Source organism: Ornithodoros turicata, chromosome 2 (assembly GCF_037126465.1).
Source record: "Ornithodoros turicata isolate Travis chromosome 2, ASM3712646v1, whole genome shotgun sequence".
In the NCBI taxonomy this organism is placed as follows: domain Eukaryota; kingdom Metazoa; phylum Arthropoda; class Arachnida; order Ixodida; family Argasidae; genus Ornithodoros; species Ornithodoros turicata.
Genome location: NC_088202.1, coordinates 126,820,462 through 126,834,240, shown reverse-complemented (window position 1 = coordinate 126,834,240; position 13,779 = coordinate 126,820,462). Strand labels below are relative to the sequence as shown.

The following is a 13,779-nucleotide window of genomic DNA, read 5'->3' as shown; positions in this document are numbered from 1 at the left end:
TCAGTTCTCTTGCACTATATTAATTTGTTCATACATGATCATTGTTTTCAATATAGTAGTGTGGTATTGCAGCGAAATTGTAAAAGCTCCTCGTGACATATTGCACCCTGACTATTTCCACACGCATAGGTGTCAACTTGTATTCTTCGAAATCTGAAATATTCCTCATATTTTCTTGATATCTTTACATTTTTACTGCAGGACCGGTTCTTAAGCGTAGGAAAGTGTACAGTTTGGTTGAAGATGCCAGAAAATTGTAATTGCGGGAAGAATCAGATAATGACAATAATTGTTGTATATGTATATTTTTCCTTTTATTAAATCGGTTAGACGTTCGGCGTCGTGGTGTGTATCTCTCTCTTTCTTTGTGCTGTTTTTACACCGTACCATCTACCCCAAGTGTCTGCGTTAGTTTGGTTACATTTGTAAATTTGAAACTTATTCATCTCTAACTAACTGTCATTCATCTCTCAGGCTAACCTGGCACGATATACTTTCAGTGAATAGCAGCAGGATGCTCTTAACTTGACCACCTGGCCATGTTTTCTATCAAATTCCCCAAATTTCTGGATTCTGCAGAGGATTTGACAACCCCAGATTTGAAATGGGATTTGATTTGGCATGAAAAAAGGCAAATAAGCAAGAAAGATGCTTTCACTTTGTTTTCCATAATATTAAACGGGCATAGTACTCGAGTCAAAAGGGGTGCATACAGATTCGCATTACTTTGGATTGTGCATGTACAGTACGCGATCCGCCCGAAATGTTTTAAATGCAGGAACTAGAGAGGGTTCAGGATATTGCGGCTAGATGAGTTGCATGGATGTTAGTATAAGCGAGATAAAGTCCAGATTAGGTTGGGATAGTTTGTCGACAAGGAAACAACAGTTACGTTTGCAATTTTTAGATAAGGTTACTACTAATAAAATTAGTATGACAAAGGAACCTCCTCTAATTACTTGGAACCTCCATCGTACATCTCATCGAAATTGATTATCACAGGAAAATTTAGCCCAACGGATGTATAGAGCTGATTTGTTCGGGACCTGAGTACGTGTTGTTTTATATACATGTGTAACCGGGTTCGAATCCCGGTGCCGGCTGTGCTGTCTGGGGTTGTTCCTGGGTTTTCCTCAGTCGCTTTGAGACATATGTCGGCACAGTTCCCCTAGAAGTCGGCCCAGGACGCACATTTCCCCAGGGCGTCAGTCGTGACGTTGCCCACATACGTGAGGCCGACAACGGCAAACCCTTTCAACATCACCACCACCACCTATATACATGTGTGCTTTTCAGTTTTTCTTTGCTGTACTTATTGCTTACTTTTATTTGTATGTATCCCCGCCACAGTAATGTCAGGCGTTGTTCGTAATAGCAGAAATAAATAAATACAGAAAAAACTGTAATTCTGGATACATATAATGATTTCATTTGCTTCTCGAAAAAGAGTTGACTTTAACCCAATTTGTTTCATCAAATTCATATCACTGGCGTGAGGTCCCTCATGATGACCCATGAGAAACATAGCGGTGATGCACAGTACCCCTGACAAATTACAAAGTGCTTCGCATGCTTCCGATACACTTTCAACGTTTCGAATATGAGCGGGCTTCCATAGCCATGACGGCTTCAACCTTCAACACACAAACCCAACAAACTACAAAGCAGGCAAAAAGTTGCCAGTATTTCAACAACGCGAAAAAGATCGTCCGTGCAACATTCGTGTGAAAGAACAGGCCTATTAATAAACAGTACAACAAAAATAGATGAAATTGAAATAATGGCTTCATTTTTCCCGCGGAGGCAACTAGAATGCAAGGCGTCCCACACAGCAGCCAATGAGAAGTAGGAGCTACATTTTTGCGCGGAAGCACCTGGAAGAGTGAGTGACGCGGCAATGATACCCCTCAGGATCTAGCGTCTTGTTTCGCATCTCAGACAGACTCTCAGACCAACATAGATTTCCGCCAAATGCCCCCAGAGGGCGAACAGCCGGCAAGGTGGCGCAAGCTACCGCCCATTTCAACGGGAAAGGCCGTATTTTGAGCTAGATGGGAGAATATTTTTCCAGCTGGGCGATTCCACGCGAAATGATCCAGCGGACCTGCTAGGCCCCCACAAAAAGTTCCCGAATTTTTACGAAATTTTTTTAGCAGTCCCTAATAGTGCAAAACGACACACCACGAAACATTTCTTCCCAAATCTCAATGTGGCGGGTGCTAGACACGAGCAAAGTTCGCAGCGCTGGCGAAAACCGTGCCTGGCTGCGGTTCAAAGGTGCGGCTCATAGAAAGCACCTAGAACTGTGCGGTTTTCTTTTGCGTATAGAGGAAACTATGCTCTACACAGCGTCCAAATCTCGGTTGTCGTGCTGTAATCGGTGTAGGTATACAAAGGCCTGAAGTTTCGCAATTTTCCTCCTACTTCGCGATTTTTTCGTGGAAAATCAAACCATTAAATTTTTATGAATATTTTTTCCTGCCAAGGACCCAAGGAATACTTCAACAGAAAAAATCGCCAGACATGTAACCTTCATAGTCATTGCAGGGAAAAAAGAGGAAGTATGCGATTTTTCCAAAATTCGCTACAATCGAGCGTAAAACACGCAATGAAGAGGTCGGTAGAGACGCCTGAAACCAACGCAGTCTTATAGAACGAGCCTTCCTCTACAACATATTAAAAAATCTCGAGGGTGTTTTTTCGTATACAGGAGAAAATAATTTTTTTGTAGTAGAGGGTATTACGGCCACACTGACTAACGTTGCATGTATCCAGTGGGGTGCTATATTTGTTTCTTGGGCTCCTGTTTTTAATTCTTTTTATTTTCAATTTTTCTCTGGTCTGGTTGGGTTTCAATGACCAAGCAATATGCTGCGGCACATACTTCTGCAAGGTTACCATAGTCTTTGCTGCTGTAGCATAACACACGTATTGCAATCCTGGGTGGTTAAGTTTATGGCATTGTTTCCGGTGTGCACGGTGCCGGCAACGGAGATTGGGGGTTAGCGGTGATGGGCAGGTCTAAGTAATACTTTCTGTCGTGTGAGCTAAGGCCCTGCGCGGATGAACTTTTTGACATCCGCATTCTATCTGAAAAATCCGCGTCTCCCACGGCACGCAGCAATAGTTCAGTTTCTATGCTCCACATATCAGGCCAATTTTCCATGAAATAAACGTTATTTCCCGTTAGCACAAAACAGCAAAAAAAAAAAAAAAAAAGCTGTCATCAAACTTCATCCACACGGGCGACTTCCTCCTCTCTCGTTCTGACAGTGAAAACCCCGGAGCGGCATAGCTTTTGGAGCGAGTTCAGGTCCTGAGTGTCAATGATGCCACCAGAGGATACACGACAGCAAGTACAGATTTAGCTTCCACGAAAGATTATACGGCACCAAGCACAGCAACACATTTTGCACCAAACGGGATAAGCAGAGTTTTTTGCAAGTGAAAAGCAAGATCGGCGCCGAACGCGCACATCGACTCGAGACGCCAGAGATCTCTCTCAGATGCGCGAGCGGGTTTTGTACACCTTGTACTCTATGTTCTATACCTAGTGTGAAGCAAACTGATGGCGCAATCTCGCGGTTTATCCGAGTCTGACCCGCTCCTGATCCGGCGCCATCCGCGTCCGATCCGCAGATCACAGCAAGCGTCCATATTTCATCCGAACCCAGAAGTTTCTTGCGGATATCCGCAGGTATACGCTTGCATATGCGAATGGTGCAAGGCTTTATATAGCAGTGAGCCTCACTGGAACCTATAGGACAGCATGGACGATGAGCCACCACCACGAGATTCCGTCGTTTCCAGTACTGCCATGTCAATGACTTTTTTGCACGTTCGTCTTTTCCTCTAGCGTTATAATTTGTTAGACTTTTCGTGGTTAATATTTTTGCTGAATTGTTCAGCATTTAAATGTGAGAGTTAAAGGGAACTTTCACCAACTGAACATGCATCTACGTGCCTATAACATTCATACTGGTGAACTGGAACTGCGCTCAACTGGAGCCATGTTCCTTAGGTCCGGGTGGTTGTGATATTGAAAACCAACCAGAAAAAAATCGGAAATACGACGAATTAAAACGGGAGCCCAAGAAACAAATACAGGGTGTTCAAAATTAAGCATTCACTAGCACTTTATAAATAGGCGAACAAAAGAAAACTGGTGCTACTTTTTCTGTTCCTTGAGTAAGAAACAGGTGCTACATAATTAGCAGCACCTGTTTCTTACACAAGAAGCGTAAAGTTATCATCCGGTTTCCTGTCATCGCTGTGTTTGCGTAGCGCTCGTGAAAGCTTAATTTTGAACACCCTGTATAGCACCCCACCGGATACATGCAACGTGGGTCAGTGTGGCCGTAATACCTTCTACTACAAAAAAAAAAATATTTTTGGACAGATCCGCTCAAATCGCGACAGATCAGCTTTTCGCATATCCTCTCATCAGATGTAAACCGATAATATTTTGGATGGCCCTCTGTACTCCTTTTAATGCAGAATATACAGTGAGAAAAAGCGAACAGGGTGAGGGGGAAGGGAGAGTGGAATATCGTTGTCTCCGGCAAGGCTGCCAACGGACGACTTCAGAACATCCCAGAGTACTTAGCGCCGCTTTGAACTTTGGGAACTCACTGGTGGCCTCCAAACTGTTTCGATTTCTCCCCTACGGGTTAGTTGTTCACGACCTGTCAAGGTCAGTGTCACGGAAACCAGGTGTGCCGTATAATGGCCTCACAATCTCACTGGGTCTGCTTGGCGATCGCACCAAGTGGGCTTTCACCTCCGTCGCTAGATCGGGAGGGCTAGGCGTACTTCCAGTGGCAAAAGCCAAATGCAGTCACAGTGTCCGATGTATCACCGTTCCGACAAACACAGAAGAAGTGGGCGGACTGTCCCCGGATCAAAAGACACACACTCGGGAGCGACACAACAGTAACTATACGAGGAGAGCCGAGGTGTCGGTAACAATAACAAGTTTACTCTGCACATAAATTCCTAGTACCGCTAAGCTATCAATAACAGCAGGGTGACGAATGCAACGATTCTAATATAGTTACGGTTGACAGTAAAAATTTAATGTCCAAAGTTGCGAGTGGCGGACAACAAATCAAAGTCTTATCTGTTAGGTGATGTGCACTGGTGTGCACATGTGTGAAGGTGGTCTTCGGAGGTTCCTTGGGGTGAGCGGTGATGCTTGTCGACGAAGTCTTGATCGTTGAACACAGATGGGCACTTCACTTCACTTCGCGCGTGTGCGGAGGGTTGTCCGCGCACTTACAACATGCACAGACATGCAAAGAGGAGTCATACACAAAAAGTACAAGTTGAAATATATTTATTAAAGCCAATAGTGCTGGGAATTGTGTCAATTGTAATGCCAATAGTGCTGCCAATTGTGATGCCAATCAGGTGAAGGAGAAAAACCCAGCCGAAAAACCTTTACGACCTGAAACAGAAGAAATAAAAACACAAGACAGTACATGTAAAGAATATACATAATTTATTAACTATATCCAGTCCTTAGATTCTGAAGGAAAACATAATATCAACATTCATCACATTGCTTACCAATTGATCACTTACGGAACCCCACACCAACGACCTGAAAGACGACTTATCTTTATATGACACTATATTCGCATTCAATAATACATACAATATTGCGGCCACACGGGATAATCTGGAAAAGATACAGTTCAATATCATCACACTGCCGTTATAGCAAGAATAATATTCTACTTTCAATAATACATACACTGAGGTGGTGGACCCCAAGCGTCTGAAAGAATCTCATTTATTATCATAATCGTATCCTATAACTTTTATTCACATTCCTGGTGATGGGGTGTCTAAAAAAGATACATGCAATTAGTAATAACTAAACTTAGTCATATGTTAGTACACGACAAATCAAGTAGTTATACAAGACCAATCGGTAGCTCCAGCAAAATCATCTGAAATGCAAGTCATATATTAAAGTCAAAATTAGACAAATTTATTACTTACATCTTGGCGGAGGTGATTCATGATCTGAAACAAGAAATAAAATTTGAACACTTTTTTTTTTCATATTCATTATAATTCCTTACCGTTGTCAAAGAAAAACAAGGGGCTTGTGCTGAATACTGAGAAAAGACAATACTCATGAGAAAAAACAACTACACTGGAAAGCAAAAACTTCCCACTCTCGTCAGACATCTTTGAATTGATGACAGGGAGGAACTTTCACTTTAAATGTGGTCAATCCTCATTATCATGCAACCTCCTTTCCACTCGCTTCCATTTATTACGTGTAGAACAAGGTCAGCTCCTCATTTTCCTATTGGTTCCCTAAACAGTCAACTTTCTCCCTCTCCAAAATAATTATGTGGAAGTTCTTTCGCCAATGTATTGGAAAGGAACAGGAGGAGGAGGAGGAGGCTGAGTCAACTGAAGAGAAGAAATGGCGACTGAAACAAGAAATTTATGAAGCAAAAGCTAATGCTATCAGGCGTGTTTTGTCACATGAACGTATCCTTGCACTCAAACGACAGTCGGCGAAAAGTCAATTTGATCAAATCGATGGTTGGGGGATCACTGGATGGTAATAAATCTAGTTTTCAAGTCCTCTTATTTTGAGTTTCATTTCTACCTCTGCGACACAATGTCCGACATAAGACCGTTTTCTTTCATCCACCCGGCGCGAATTATTATATGTGGACCTTCCATGTCAGGAAAAACTTACCTAGTTCGTAACATGCTGAGAAACTTATCAGTATTCACTGTATATAGTCCCCGAAGAAATATTTTATGTCAGTAATTATGATGCTAGTTGGCAGAATGAATTCTCTAAAATTACATTTAGTAAAGAATTACCAAAGACATGGGATGAGAACATACCAACACAGGAGGATATGACTGTACCGAATTATATCCAACAAATACACTAGGCAACTTTACAGATGCTTTGAATGCACCCCTACAACTGAGTGGAAAGTATGAAGTTGGATTACAAGAGCTATCCATCTAATTTGTTCTATAATATACCACGGAGTGATGACAGTGCCGTGCAGATTGATTACAAAGACTTTGCAGAGGTTCTCAAGACTATCATCGTTAAAAGAAAATTGGAAAAGGCTCTTCTAGAGGTTTTTGAAGACTTGAACATTTCTTTCAATTACAATGGTGGGAGATATGTGTTGCATTTGCCGCATTCTATTCATTCAATTAAATTTCTAGATGAAAACCTACAAGATGCTATTGGAGTGCCATCCATTCAAGGCACTTCTATAATATATAGGTTCTAAGGTACCGCGCCAGGACACATTCCTTCGAAAGGAATTCGCTTCGCAGCTATGCATAGAAGAAATTTCTATTCTTACTCCAATTGGCTTGATTGCATTCATTCCAGGTTGTTCTGTCAAGACCACATTAAATCGTTTTTTTAGAACGCACAAAATCGAAGTAAGTGTAACATTCCGAGAGAATAGTTATAGATTGTCACAATCATTACACGGTCTCTTTATTATTCCAGAACAGCTCAAGAATCTTCTCCGATTAAATAATTTTATATTAGAAGGTGATACAGCCCACTACCATGGAGACACATTTGAACGCACTTATGACTTGATTATAGAGAAATAAGCACTTGTAACAAAAAGAATAACTATCCCACCAAATCGCTACGAAACTCCAGAATTACTGCTCACAATCAACAACGAGTTAGAGGGCAAAGCGCTACTCATATAGCAATGACACAAAGCTCTGCACTATCGACCCACTTGATGGTGTAAAAATTCATCTATCAGAATACCTGTCTAATATGTTGGGTTTTGCACCACTTAGAACCTTTGCAAGCATTACGAGTGGAAACATGCACCTCAGGCTTACACCGTTATTCCATCATTTTATCGTTTGTGACATTATCGAATCATCACCATTTAGGTGCAAAGAAGTTTCCCATATTAAAATTAGTCCCATACTCTGCAAAGGAAGACAATATCATATGCATTCCAAAACATACAATATTTTAAGCTATTGCATAACGAAATAAATTTTATTTCAATTAAGTTGTGTGACGACACTGGTCGAACTCTCCACTTCAAAGGCCCAGGCAAAACAGCTTTAGCTCTACAGTTTAGACATGTTTCTTAAAGAAATACCAGAAATCCACTATCCCGGAATGGATTTGGCGGCCTTACACCATTACACCAGTTTGCATTACCACTCCTGCGCCGAGCACAACCATATGATACTAAGACCGCAATGAATGCTGCAAAAAATCTCGCACGGAAACTATCAGATGGACAACATTTGAAAGAAGCTATTAGAAGCAGTGCACCTGAGCTTAAAGCATAAGTCTTAAAAGATTTCGCAGGAGGCGGCAGAAGGAGAAAAAGAAGAAAAGACGTCTTTGACAAGCAACCCGATTGGAGTGCGGAATAAATATTTTCGTCAATGCAGTTGTCTGTTTGTATGACTAGGAAAAAGGAGCCGTCCGGGATATGGCAAAACGGGAAATAAGGCAAGATAACTGATTGCAGCGGGCCTTTCGCGATATCGAACAAATATTTTCGTCAACGCAGTTGTCCGTTGAGTGGATAGGAAAAAGGAGCCGTCCAAGGCTTGCAATGGGGGCCAAGATACGGCAAAACCGGAAACAAGACCAGATAACTGATTGCTGCGGGCTAAATCAAAGCGTTCGCGACACAGTGTCAACCACTTTTACAATTGCATTCGGGTTGGGTGCCTGCGAGATAAAACGAAGTATTCGCGAAAAGCGGAAATAAAGCGGTAACCGCATACGACGATTTCTCGACGGAAAAACGGCCAACTAATCCACCGGCACGACAACTCGATGAAAAAACGGCGGGATGAACCGCATGCACAGATTTCCACTGCGGCGGACGGTGGCGCCCTGGCGGGCGTTTCGTTACTCCGTGTTAAACTTTGACTTCAAATTAATTGATAAATGTTTTCCTACACATAGAAAAGTTATAGTGGCACACAGAAGAAGTTCTTTCGTGGAACGACAGCGCGTGGAGCGGTCCTATTGGCTGCCGTCGAGCGGCCGCTTCCGCTCTTCGGCGAATTTTTCTGTCCACAGTTGTCGAGAAATCGGTGAAGTTCCCATTGCTCGAGTCGGCTCACCTGAAACACGGTGACGGTGGCCGTTTTTCCGTCGAGAATTCGTCGTATGCGGTTAGCGCTTTAGAGTCACAACGCCAGATAAGTGGTGTGGCAAGCCATGAAAAAATAAAACAGTGGAGAGGGTGATAGTTGTATTCGGTCGCAAACATGTCATTGGTCAACGTAGTCCACGCCCAGTCCGAACTGGTTTTGAGGGGGAAAGAGTGTGAGCTATTTCAAATGCCGCCAACTCAAATCTCTATAGAATCATGTGAGAATCAATTGTTCTATCCTATATCGATAATTCCCGGTGGCGAATCTACAATTGAATAGAATATAAGCAATCTCTATCTTGATGTTTCTAGCATGTACATTAAACTAACTATGCAGATATTGAGAAGTGATGGAAGTTATCCATATACGAGAACTGCGGATGGTGTAGTCAATGATGTTGTATTCCCCGTGAATAACTTGGGAGCTGCAATAAGTATGTTAATGTATATGTCAATCAGCGATTAGTACCGTCAAGTTGTCTGAATTCCTATCGATGTATGCTTGACACTTTGCTCCACACAAATACGCACCTTCAGAAAACAGTAGATGATTGTGGTTTGTATATTTATGACTCAGGTGAATATGCTGCGAACGATCCAAATTCCAAAGTTGCTAAATCACTCATTTCTAGAACAAGTGGTGGTAAACTATTTGAAGTTGTCGTGCGTGTTAATACAGATTTGACAGATCAAATTAAGCTATTATTACCCGGATCGGATGTTAGGGTATCTGCCGTGCACGCTATAGCGTGGTCTGCGCTATTTTACGCTATAGCGGCACGCATCGCTGATTGACTGGTCCAGGAGAAACACACCAACATCAAATCAAGATACACAACGCAGTATTGTCATTACGTAGAGTCAAAGTCACTAACTCAACTTTCTTATCTCACTAGTCTATATTGAAGAAACATCCAGCATGCTATACTATGCGAGGTTTAGAGAGCAAAATTAAGACATTAACTGCCGGCTCGGTGGACGGAATTTTTGATAATCTATACACCGATCGCATTCCGGATGAAATCTTAATGGTTATGACACGAACCGAAGCCTATGAGGGCGACTTCTAATTGAGTTCATTCAATTTTGAACATTTCAATGTGAGTTCAGTAACGCTAACGATTGACGGACATAGAAAACAACTCTCATACAATTGGGACAATGATCTATGCAGAGGAAGCTATTATGAATTCCTATATCTCAACTGAATGATAGAAGTGTACGTTATCAGAATTATAAAACTAACAACAACAACTTTATTTTTGGCTTTGGAGAGTGGGGAGGTTCATCGCCACAGGCAATACCCTACATCTTTCATAATTATAAAACTAATTATAAAACTAATAAGTATATATTTATACTATATATAGTTTGAAATTACTATAGGTTATAAAACTAATTCATTGATCTTACATTGGAATCTCAGTGCAGACGAGTCTGTGGGCGGTTATTTTAATCCCATACGCAAGGGAAATTGTAGAATTGAAGTTAAATATGCAAAACCATTGCCTCACGCGGTGTCGGTTATACTTATAAGTGAGAGCCCCAAGATATTGACCGTCAATGCCGACCTTGCCAGTTCACTTGGATTAAATCATAGACGTTCTAGATCTTGAATTATTGTTTTCAATGAATCCTCAAACTGTAAGAATGTGTCGAGGAACCTAAGCTGCCGACAGAGTTTCGCCACTTCAAGAAGGTTTCATTGTCATTAATACGCATCCACACGACGGCCCGGGAGAACATTGGCTGTTGTCTATGATTGATCGCAACGATATTTTTCATATTTTATTTATCAATACAACCATTATAAAAAGAAAAGAAAAAGTGCTAGACCGCTGGGACAAACCCGTGAGGCGGTCTCTAATACATCGCAACATTGTGTATTGTAAGGCACCACACGAACGAACACAGAAGTGGCTCAACTTCTGAACATAAAATTTTTACATAATTTTCTAAATACATGTACTGCAGATACATCCCTAATTTCATGCGGCAAGCTATTCCAAACCTTTGCACCAAAGTAGCTTATGCTATTAAATCCATAGTTGGTTCTAACCCTGGGCAACCGTAACTGCAACGAATCAGACCTGGTAAAATGCGGTGTCACCAATCTCGTTATATTAATAGAATCAATGTGTACATACCCGTGGACCACTTTATGAACAAGTAATACAGTTCGATATTTGATTAATTGAAAAATTGGCTGTACACGTAGGTGCGTAAATGCAAATGTGACAGATCCTCTCTGAGGCAGATGCAATATAATCCTGAGGGCTCTCTTTTGCAACAAGTATACAGGGTTGCACCATAAGCTAATCCATACACCTCGACAGCATACGTGAGGTGGGAATGAACTAGCGCATAATAAACGGACAGTAATGTGTTTAGTGGCAATAAGTTCCTAATTTTAGTGAGCGCAAAAATCCCCAGTGACATCTTTTTCCTTACAGCAAGCACATGTATTGTAGATCCCACTTCAAGTGCTTGTCAAATACTAGACGAAGGAACTTGGTAGAATTTACCTCACGTAAAGTTAAACCACAGAATACCAATTCCTCGTTTGGGATGACAAATCTTTGTTGTGCAGAGTGAAACACAATATAGGATGACTTATTTATATTTGGAATGAGCTTGTTGGATGCTAAGCAGTTTCCAAGAATTCCAAGCTCCCGATTGGCCCTTATGTATAAATCAACCTTATTTGTTGCAGAAACAAATATGTTTATATCATCTGCATAAAGAATGCTTTTCCCAGACAAAGAATCGGTCAAATCATTTATAAATGCTAAAAAAAGAAAAGGTCCCAACACAGAGCCCTGTGGTACTCCGACTATGTTCTGTTTTATACAGAACATGAGCCATCAATTGAAACATACTGCTGCCTATCAGTTAAATAGCTCCTAATTAACTTTAACGGTAGTCCTCTCACCCCGTACCTTTCGAGTTTACGCAATAAAATCTCATGATCAACAATGTCAAATGCCTTCGACAGGTCAACAAAGACACCCAGAGTTAAGATATTGCGTTCAATATTATTTTTTATTTGTTCAGATATATCAGCAAGGGCAAGTGCAGTAGACTTTCCCTTCGTATAACCATACTGAGCAGGCGAAAGTAACCTAGATGAGTTAAAGAAATGTTCCAGTCTCTTTAATAAAAGCTTTTCAATAACCTTGTTAAAAACCGACAAAATTGCTATAGGTCGATAATTTTGTACTTCAAGCCTGTCCCCTTTCTTAAAAACAGGAACTATTTTTGCCATCTTCAGTTCCGCAGGAAACACACCATCTTCAAATATCGCATTGATAACACAATTAAGCGGGTGTGATAGACCGTGATTACATTTTTTTAGCAAAGACGTAGATATACCATCACATCGGTAAGTATTCGATTTTTTTAAACCGCGAATGATACCATCAATCCTCTGGACATGTAGGCGTAAGAAAAAAGTACTGGAATTAAAAGGGGGCATTGCTACAGGTTCATCTAGAGCAGCAAAACGACTGACACTTCCAGGAACCTCTATAAAGTAGTTTTTAAAGTTTTCGGCAATCCTGGACTTATCAGTAAAAATGTTACCTTGGGAGTCCCCCATGGCATCAATCCGATTTCCTTTACCCGTTTTGTTCAGTGCCATGTCAACAACTTTCAACAGCTTTTGTGTATTGCCATTATAGCAGCCAAAACTTGCTCCTCGTAATAATTAGCTTTGGCTTTGCGTAACAGGTCCTTCAAAATATTCTTATATTTGTTGTGGCGAGCTTTTAAAGTATCATTTTCTGGACTATGACGACACTTTTTGTAAAGATTCGCTTTATGCAATATACTCCTCAAAAGTCCTCTTGTAACCCAGGGTTGCCTTGCTGTATTCCTTCTGGTAACAGCCTTAACTTGTCTAGAGCGCTCCAGGATCAGGTCTAACATATTTGAAAATAACGTGTACTTCTGTAGCGCACCATCTACTCTATCTAAACAAGACCAGTCTATCTCGGACAGAGCATGCACAAATGTAACATCATCAATTCGCGACACTGTGGTGCTAGAAGGGCTGCTTTCCCTCAAATGTTTTTCAGCAATATATATATATAATATCATGGTCAGTCATATCACTAGGTATGGTACCACATAGAACTGACGAATCAGATTTGTATTAAGAAGAGACTCATGGCCCTCCGCAATACAAGTAGGTTTCTCGATTAGCTGCTTACAGCCATTTCCATAAATTGATTCGATATGGGAAGCAGTTACTCTCTCATTCTGAAGCAAATCAATATTTGTATCACCTAACATAACAATATTTAACCCTTCATTCATAAACCCTTGTATAGTTTTGCATTAAATTCATCAATGAAGTCGTATACTGGGCTTTGAGGGGAGCGATAAATTACCCCAATAATAAGAGGTTTCCTAGCATTGGAATAAGCTGATTGCAGAGGACCATGACGCAAGGAACAAGCTCTCACAGAACGGGGTATGAAAAGAAATATCACGTCTAACAGAGTACGACACACCGTCCTTAATGTAAATAGAAACATCACCATGAATACCAACATCTCTGTGCGAAAATTCCGCATTATAGCCATTAACATGAAAATGACTTTCTCGGCCGACCTGC

General features: G+C 41.2%; 1 long non-coding RNA gene across 1 annotated transcript; it reads right to left on the bottom strand.

Annotated features, from left to right (window-relative positions):
• Positions 1–5,604: 5,604 nt before the first annotated feature.
• On the bottom strand, positions 5,605–6,295 carry LOC135384027 (uncharacterized). Its single transcript, XR_010420217.1, has 4 exons — positions 6,090–6,295; positions 6,007–6,030; positions 5,756–5,954; positions 5,605–5,680 (listed from the first exon to the last, which is right to left on the bottom strand). It is a non-coding gene; the product is annotated as an uncharacterized LOC135384027 (long non-coding RNA).
• Positions 6,296–13,779: the final 7,484 nt, after the last annotated feature.